General features: G+C 43.0%; 1 protein-coding gene across 8 annotated transcripts in view; it reads right to left on the bottom strand.

Moving 5' to 3' along the window:
• Positions 1 to 6,261, bottom strand: part of LOC127575281 (nuclear receptor coactivator 7-like) — an 81,971-nt gene extending 75,710 nt beyond the window's left edge. For 7 of the 8 annotated variants that reach the window (XM_052025035.1, XM_052025038.1, XM_052025039.1 and 4 more), the window contains exon 1: positions 6,083 to 6,229. The gene's annotated coding sequence lies outside the window, so the exon portion shown is untranslated. Of the gene's footprint in view, positions 1 to 6,082 lie in introns of all 8 variants that reach the window. The other variant, XM_052025040.1, reaches the window with a different exon arrangement.
• Positions 6,262 to 9,136: the final 2,875 nt, after the last annotated feature.

Here is a 9,136-nt window from a genome sequence, read left to right as displayed (position 1 = left end):
GTAGTTGTAGCCGTACAACCCTTCAGATTTGCTTCACTATTCATCAAAATCATGGATAGTCTTCCAACCAAATACCATTTTCAAACACTAAACGCCATACACCTTGATTTCATTAGTGCCCAGTAATTTTGGTTTTGAATGAACATGACTGAGATTCCAGAGTCATCCAGAGTAAAGAATCTAAAAGGTTCATCATCTTCTTTCTTGCCTACCTCTCATACTTGCACAGTGCCCCTTAGCCCTCAACTCCTCAGCCAGGGGAAATAACCTCCCTGTGTCTAGCCTGTGAAACCCTTGAAGAATTTTCTAAGTTCCAATGAAATCTCCTCTCGTCTTTCTAAACTCAAAAGAATAATTCCCAGTTTATTCAATCTCCCTCTATGTGGCAAATCTGCCACCTCTGGAACTAGTCGAACTGAACTTCACTGCAGTCTCTCAATGGAAGAACATCCTTTCTTCAGTAAGGCCACCGGTCATTTTCCACAATACTGCAGGTATTGTTTTATCACAACCCTTTACAATTGCAATACGGTTTCCCTACTCATTAACCTAAAACTGCTCAAAATAAAGGCTGACATACCATTTCTCTTCCTAATTACTTGCTTCACCTGCATGTTGGCCTTTGGTGATTTATATATAGGCACATCCAAGTCACTTTGAACACTACCCAATCTCTCACATTCCACAAATACTCCACTTTTTGTTATGTGCGTTCAAAGTGGATGATCCTATATTTTTCCCCATATTATATTCCCACACAATTAGGTTGTCCGTGTACCCTTGGAATCTCTTCACATGTTCGTCTGCACTCACAATCCTCCTTAGATTACTCCTTTATCAGATGGTGCCAGAGAGTGGCGACTTGTTGCAAGCTGCTCTCTGCAGATCTACTCATTCCTTTTACTATAATCATTCTACCTGCAATGCACTTCCCTGTAGCTGTGACACTTTACTCTGTATTCTGTTGTTTTTACCGTGTACTACCTCAATGCACTGTGCAATGAATTGATCTGTACGAAACAGTATGCAAGACAAGTTTTTCCACTGTACCTCAGTACAAGTGACAATAATAAACCAATATCAGTAAACTTGGTAATATGACATTGCTTGGGATCCCAGCTATTTTTTAAATCAACAATGTGCCCGAGGGGGAAAACATGTCATATTTCCAAGTTTACTTATAATAGTAAATGATTAACCCACCAGTTACAACCTGCCAACCCAAGAAGGATCAGCTTACTCCCATTCTTTGCTTTCTGTTCAATAATAAATTCTCAATCTGTATCAGTAGATTACCCATGATTCCAGAACGCTAACCTTCTTAAGCAAATTTCCTTTGTGGACCTCATCAAAAGCCTGATGGAAATCAAATCTACTGCTACAACTTATCCTGCTAGTCGGATCCTCAAAGAACTCCAACAAGTTAGTCAAACAAGATTTTCACTTAATAGTACAAATTGGCTCTGCTCAATCCTATTATTCTTTACAAGGTGTTCTATTATTACATTCTTCACTATGGTTCCAGCATTACCCCTACCGTTATCATTTGGCTAACAGGTCAGTAGTTCCTGTTTTCTTTCTTCCTGCTTTCTTAAAATAATGGGGCTGCATTTGCCACATTCCAATCCAAAGGAACAATTCCAGAATCTACAGAACACTAGAAGATGATATCCAGAGCATCCACTATGCTCAAGGTTGAGGACCATCAGGTCCTTGTGGTATATCAGCTTTTAAGCTCAGCAACTTCTCTAGTAGTATTTTTTGGTCAATACCTAGCTACTTATCCTCACTAAACCCTTGATACTCTAATATCTGTCTGGTCTTATGCAAATTCTTCCGTGAAGACAGACACACAGTAATTGTTTAATTTCTATGCCATAAATTATAAAGTAGACCCACATTTGATTGCACTAATCTTTTCCTTTTTTAAAAAAAGACTAATAAGAATTTAGAAATGTTTCTCACTAGTCTACATCAATATCCTACTATGCCCTTCTTCATTGACTTCTTGGTCCTCCTCTGCTGAGTTCAAAAATTCTCCCAATCCTCAGGTCTACTGCTATTTCTGATGACTTTATGAGCCTCATCTTTTCCTTTTGTAGTTTTGTGTCTTACAAGAATATACTATTCTCTTGCACTCTATTTAAATAATAATTTGCTTTTTTCATTGTTCCTGTTCAGGTGGACAACCTCATTTTCGAATATCATACTTCATTTGCCATTCTTGTCCACACACTTAACCTAACTACATCAATGCACACGCTGTGTCCTCGCAATTTGCTAACCACCTACATGCATCTTCAGCAAATTTGGCTGCAGTACACTCAGTCTCTTCATTCAAATCACTTGCATATATTGTAGTTAATCCATGTCACCCCACTGGTTACTGATTGACAATCCGAAAATAACCTACTTGTCCTGACTTTGTTTACTGTTAATTAGCCACTCCTTTGGCCATACAGCAAAACCTGTGCACTTATTTTTTTGCAGTAACCTGTTATATGGAACCTTGCTAAATTCCTTCTGGAATTCCAAATACACTACATCTAGTAGTTCCCCTTTTCCACCCTGCTTGTTACTTCCTCAAAGAGCTCTAGAAAATTCATCAAATGCGATTTATTTTTCATAAATCTTGTTCTGCTAGATTAATCTTATGATTTTCCAAATGTCTTATTTCTCCCCAAGTATGGATTGCAGTATTTTCCTAATGGCAGATGTTAGACTAACTGGCCTAATGTTCCCTGCTTTCTGTCTCCACCCTCCTTCTTGAATGGTGGCATTATATTTGCTGTTTCCCAATCCTCCAGGACCTCCCCAGAATCTAGAGGATTTTGGTAGATTACAGCCAGTGCATCCACTGTCTCTGTAGTATCTTCTTTAAGACCCTTGGATGATCTCTATCCAGTGATAGAGATCATTTTAAGTTTTGGACATTGATCAATCCCATCTCATTGCACAACACCAGATCTAAAACAGCCTGCTCCCTGCTGTGTTCTACATGTTAGAAATGGGGACCTATTAGATTGTTCCAAGAAACTATTGAGTATATTCAATGAATTTATTCTCAATTTAATTTGTCCAATTTGTACAGTAATTAAAATAACCCACAAATATTGCTTTCTTACAAGCCCCCATTATTTATTATGGTACAGGAGTCAGGGTCTCATCATGTTCACCATAGCACAAAGGTAATTTACACTCCTTCAACTTCCCATCTTTCAGTCCATAACAGCACATTAAGTGTTCATTCACATCCTTTTTAAAGGCAGAGGGTTTTTACCTCCACTATTCTTTCAGACAAGTGATCCTCACTGCTCTGGGTGAAGAGAAATTTCCTCAATTTTCTAATCTTTCCAACAATTACCTCCTATCATGACCCTAGCATTAACCTTTCTACAAAGAGAAATAGATATTTTCCATTCATCCTAACTAGGCCTCTCAACTGTAAACCTCCATTAAATCATCTCACAGCCTCTGCCATTCCAAATAAAAACCAGTCAAGCCACCTAGTCACATAAATTCACTTGACCTGGCAACACCCTTGTAAATTTCCTCTGTACTGCTATCACATCCTTCCTGTAATCTGATCTCCCTCCTGATCCAATTGTAAACTATAAATGCATTTCACATTATATACTTTTGACTCCATCAATAATGGCAAGTATTTCATATCACCTCTTAACCACGTTCTCTGTGTGATGAGTGAACATATATTCCAAGTCTCTCTGTATCTTTCTGTTTATTGTACCTTTCAATATCTACTAACTGCTGTAATACCTTTTCATTTCCTTTTATAAGCAAAATTTGAGGATAGCACAAATGTTTTGTCATATCAGATATAAAGATAATCTTGCAGTGTTCAGCTGAGGGCGAGGAGTTTTTCCCTCAACAGCAGCGAGTTACCTGGATCTATAAAATCACCACTGAAAAGCTGCTGGGTGGGCCTTGTCATTTCACTCTGGTATCTTCTCCAACATGTAACACAGCCTTGTCAATTGCCAAACAAGAATTGACATACTAAATTTAATAGATGAGAATTATCTTTTTGATGAATGGGCAAACACAAAAACAATTTCCCAAATGATGAATTATTGTAATTATATTCTTCTGAAAAGTGGCACCATCTTTTTCAGGAAGTGGAGAGAAGTGCCTCCGAACTCTCAGATCTGGAAGAGGCAATGGAGCACATGTGGGGGAAAAAAACAAAGAAAAATAAATCTCCAGATGCCTCTTTCCCAGTTCTGACCAAGTGGCTTGGACCTGAAACACAAACTGTTTCTCTTCTCACAGATGCTGCCTAACCTGCTGAGTGTTTTCAGCATTTCCTGTTTTTTTCAGATCTCCAGCATCTGAAGAGTTTTTTTTAATTTATTTTTAACTGAGTTCATATCACATCTATCTGGCAGCATGCTGAATGCATCTTTTCAAACACAAAGTGTCACTCAAAGTGTCACTTCTCAGTTTTGTGACAATAAAGGCTATATTGTTTGCATGGATAAACTTTAACCTTGACTGCACAGCCTTCAAGAAAGACATGACGAAAGATTGCCTTAAAAGAAAAATACAACTCACAGCAAAATGACAAGAGAGCAGCCTTATAAAAAGCAATAAGGTATAGTCATGGTGTATTTTATGAATTATTGATGTTGTTACAATCAGGCAGGCACTATATTGTAGCAGTTAGCGTAACGTTATTACAGCGCCAGCGACCTGAGTTCAATTCCAGCTGCTGTCTGTAAGGAGTTTGTACGTCCTCCCCATGTCTGCGTGGGTTTCCTCCGGGTGCTCCGGTTTCCTCCCACATTCCAAAGACGTACGGGTGAGGAAGTTGTGGGCATGCTACGTTGGCGCCGGAAGCATGGCGACACTTTTGCAGGCTGCCCCCAGAACACTCTACGCAAAAGATGCATTTCACTGTGTGTTTCGCTGTACATGTGACTAATAAAGATATCTAGAGGTTTTTCTCTTTTTAGCGTTCTGAAAATGGATCCAAGGCTTGTTTCATTTATGCGATTTTTAACAATTTCAGTGTAGATCCCAATTTCTTTCTCCTCCTTCCCCCGCCCATCCTGTTATACTGTCACCTTGCAGTCCCCTATCCAATCCATCCCATGCCCTCATTCCATGTTCCCTTCCCACCCATGTGCTTACCCATTCCCCCATATCCTTCCCACCCACAAAACATCTCCCATTTACCTCTCATCTTACCCCCTCCCACCCCCGCATCACCTCCCATCCACTACACACAGCCCTGCACCCCAACACTTCCCTACGCACTATCCCCGCCTGCATATGCACGCCACATCCCCCTCATGCACTCCCTGCCCCGTGCACCCCAGTCCTCAACTCCCTTCTCACCCCAATCTCCCCATCCTTGTTCAAACCCATCCTCTCAAATATCTAGTCCCCCATCCACATCACACATCCCCATTACCAAATGTGCTCCACCCCCCCGCACAACCCCTCGACCCTCATCACAAACACCTCAACATCTTGTATATCCTCCCAACCCCCATATCCTCATCCCACCTCACACAACCTCCACATCCTGTCAAGCACCTTTGTACCATGCCCCTTGCACACCACCATCCCACTCCGCCCAATCCACCACCACTTCTCACCCACTTCCTTCCCAGCCCTCTCCACCGCACCCCTCATCCTACATTCCCAAACCCTCTCCTGCCACACCCTTTCCCTCATGCACCCCTTCTCCTAGATCCTTTCTTCCCTCCTTCCCCCTCCTCCTGCCACGCTCCCTCCTTCCCTCCCTCTTCCCCTCCTCCTGCCACGCTCCCTCCTTCTTCCCCCTCCTCCTGCCACGCTCCCTCCTTCCCTCCCTCTTCCCCCCTCCTCCCCACTCCCTCTTTCCCTCCCTCTTCCCCCCTCCTCCCCACTCCCTCTTTCCCTCCCTCTTCCCCCCACTCCCTCTTTCCTCCCCGCCGCGCTCCCTCCTTCCCCCACCTCCCGCCTCCACTCCCTCCTTCCCCCACCTCCCGCCTCCACTCCCTCCTTCCCCCGCCTCTCCTTTCTCAGCAACCCCCGGTCCTCCTTCCTTTTCCGCCTCCCACGCTCGGTCACATACCAGGCTCGGCAGACGGTACGTCACCGACTCAGGCCTGCGAGCGTGGGCCGCGGGCGGCGGCACTCACATGCTGCGCGGCGGCCGCCTCGGACTGGCGCTGCTCCGGCCGCCAGCACCTGCAGACCGTTACTGGGACAAGCCGCAGTGCCGCCGCTCCCCGCCTGTTTACTTGCCACTGCGCCTGCGCACCAGCGACGCAACAATGACAGCGAACGCGCCGGCCAAGATTCCAGCCCGGTGGCAGTGGGGCGATGCAACGAGCGGCAGCCTGCTCTGCACACTCAAGGCGATCTGCTGTGGAATAATTACTGGGCAACAAATGGGAAGATGAATTGTGACTGGTTTTAAAGTTTAACCTCACGTGGCGTTCTGTTAGACTTGGCACATGCATGTTCCAGAAGGACTCCAGGTTTTTAAAATTGTAAATAAGACTGCAGCGAAACAAAAAGAAAATAAATCTACAATTGAGCGCTAAACTAACAACCATAAAGAATCTCGACACCTTCCAGGGAAAAAGTCGCCCGTTGGGCTATTATCACCGTCCATCACCTCAGGCATTCAGTCCCTCCACCACTGGCGTGCCATGGCTGCAGTGTGTGCCAGCTACAACATCTCTGCAGTTACTCCTTCCCAACCAGCAACCTCCAACACCAAGAAAGACAAGGGCAGCAGGCACATGAGAACACCACCACATGCAGGTTCCCTACAGATATAACAATGGTGTTCAGGAGGCACATGAATATGCAGGGAATTGGAACGATTACGGACCATGTGTAGGCAGGGCCTATTGAGTCAGAAATATGTTGTCAGTCCTACAATGCGACCGGGTCTAAATTCTGGAACTCCCTATCTAACAACACTGTGGGTGTACCTTCAATAAGTCTAAGGGGTTTATACACTGGTTCGTGCCCCTCTGAACAATAAGTTCAAGGGTTTATACACAAGCTGGAGTCCCTGTGAGTAATGACAGAGAGCTTTAAATTGTCGCCTTTCCCCATAAGCCTTTGTGATGGCTGCACCAAGCTTCAAGACACCTCCTAACATGAAATACAGAGTCTTAACTAACGTTCACAGAAACATTCAGGAGGTTGTGCCTTTCACTAAACATCCATAGGACATGGGTCTCCATCAACCTGCTCTCACCGTACAAAACTGCCCTCTGAAAATAATGGTTCCTGGCAATGTCCTGGAAAACATAGACCACTCCCCATATCTCAGGAACCACCATAGCAAAGCAAGACACTGATGATGAAATTCACCATTGCCTTCAGTGCATCACCACAGCCTTTGGTCTGTTGAGGAAAAGGGTGTTTGAAGATCACAACATCAAATATGGTAAAAAACTCATGATCTACTGGGCAGTAGGGATCCTTGCCCACCTTTTTGATTCTAAGACTTGGGTGATGTACAGTAGCTATCTCAAGGCACTAGAAACACTAGAAACGTTGTGCAAAATCCCACAGTGCCCTCTCCCAGTCTAACATCCCCAGCACTGTGATCCTAAATATACTCTGTGGGGCCTGTTGGGCAATACCAGGCTCCCAAAACAGACATTCTATTCCAAGCTCTGTCATGGGAAGAGATCACTGAAGGCCAGAGAAAAAGGTTCAAAGAGATGCTCAAAGACTCCTTGCAGAAATGCGATATATCCACTGATTTCTGGGAATCCCTGGCACATGGCTACTCAAAGTGAAGGAAGAGCATTTTAAATGGCATGAGAACCTTGAGTCCAACCATCAGAAGCACACTGAGGCTGCAGATGCTGCAATCTTGATGAGAAAGTAATGTAGAGTTGGACAAGGGAGAGATGAGGGGCAGATGGAGCCAGTTGGGGGAGAGGAATGAAATGTTGATGGGGGTGGGGGTTGGTAAGCCAGAAGGAGAGAGAAAGGAGCATGGGAAGTGTGGGTTACCTGAAGTAAAAATCCCAGCCAAATTTTGGGGGCAAAAGAATAAATTCCTCAGAATTTGAAGAAAAACAAGAAACAGTTCTAAGGAACACAATAAACATGGCATACATCATCACACATTATATAATCCTCAAAATCCAAGCTATGCAAAAATGTAAAAAGCCCACAATTTGGAATTGTAATGATTCACTACAATTACTAGTAAGCTGAGAACAACTTCCCTTTTGGCATAGAAACAATTATATCCAGAAGGTGTTTTTCTATTAGGGCAGGTTTTTTTGCTATCTTGGCAGGTGTATTTTAAAGAATCAGGAAAATGACACAAACTTAAACTTCCTGCACAATATTCTTGGTATAAAAACCAATAGAAATGTTAAGTAAAAGTCAGAAAAAATGCAGACATTGGAAATCTGAAATAAAAACTGAAAATGCAGGAAACTGTCAACAGAAGAAGAACAGTTAACATTTCAGAGCTGGATATTTCATCAGAACTGGAAGAGGGAGAAAATGAGTTAGAGACACAAGACACTGTAGATGCTGGAATCTGGAGCAACAAACAATGTGCTGGAGGAGCTCAGCAGGTCAAGCAGCATCTATGGGAGGAAAGAAATTGTCGATGTTTCCGGTCGAAACCCTGCAGCAGGAGAAAATGAGTTAGTCCGAAATGTTATCTATTTCTTCAATGGAAGTGTTAAGCTTTGTAGCATAACATATTTTCCTGGCAAATTGTTATATTCTAACAAAGTAGCCATAACCCCCTGGAAAAACTTCAAATTATTCCTGATTTTTTTCAGTAATACATTTTTTGTTTATGGTATCTCAGCTTTTACCTTAATTCTATTTCCATGTCCCAATCTGCTTTCTGTAAAGTCATTGCACTTTCAGGATTACTGTCTGTGAGGCCACAGATAGCCTATAATAGCCCTGGATTCAATGACACATGAAAATGAAGGAACTTGGTGCTCTATCATTTAACTATCCACCCCAGTGCTTATTTTCTCTAAATAACTGAATCATATATTTGTTGATTTTAGCATTGTCAACTTAGAAAATAGACAATATAGTTGTATTACATGAAGGCATACAATCACAGAGATATGACTGAAAGATTTCTGAGGTTAGTGGCACGCACCAACTCTTCATC

Source organism: Pristis pectinata, chromosome 10, assembly GCF_009764475.1.
Source record: "Pristis pectinata isolate sPriPec2 chromosome 10, sPriPec2.1.pri, whole genome shotgun sequence".
Classification (NCBI taxonomy): domain Eukaryota; kingdom Metazoa; phylum Chordata; class Chondrichthyes; order Rhinopristiformes; family Pristidae; genus Pristis; species Pristis pectinata.
This window is presented reverse-complemented; position numbering and strand designations above follow the sequence as displayed.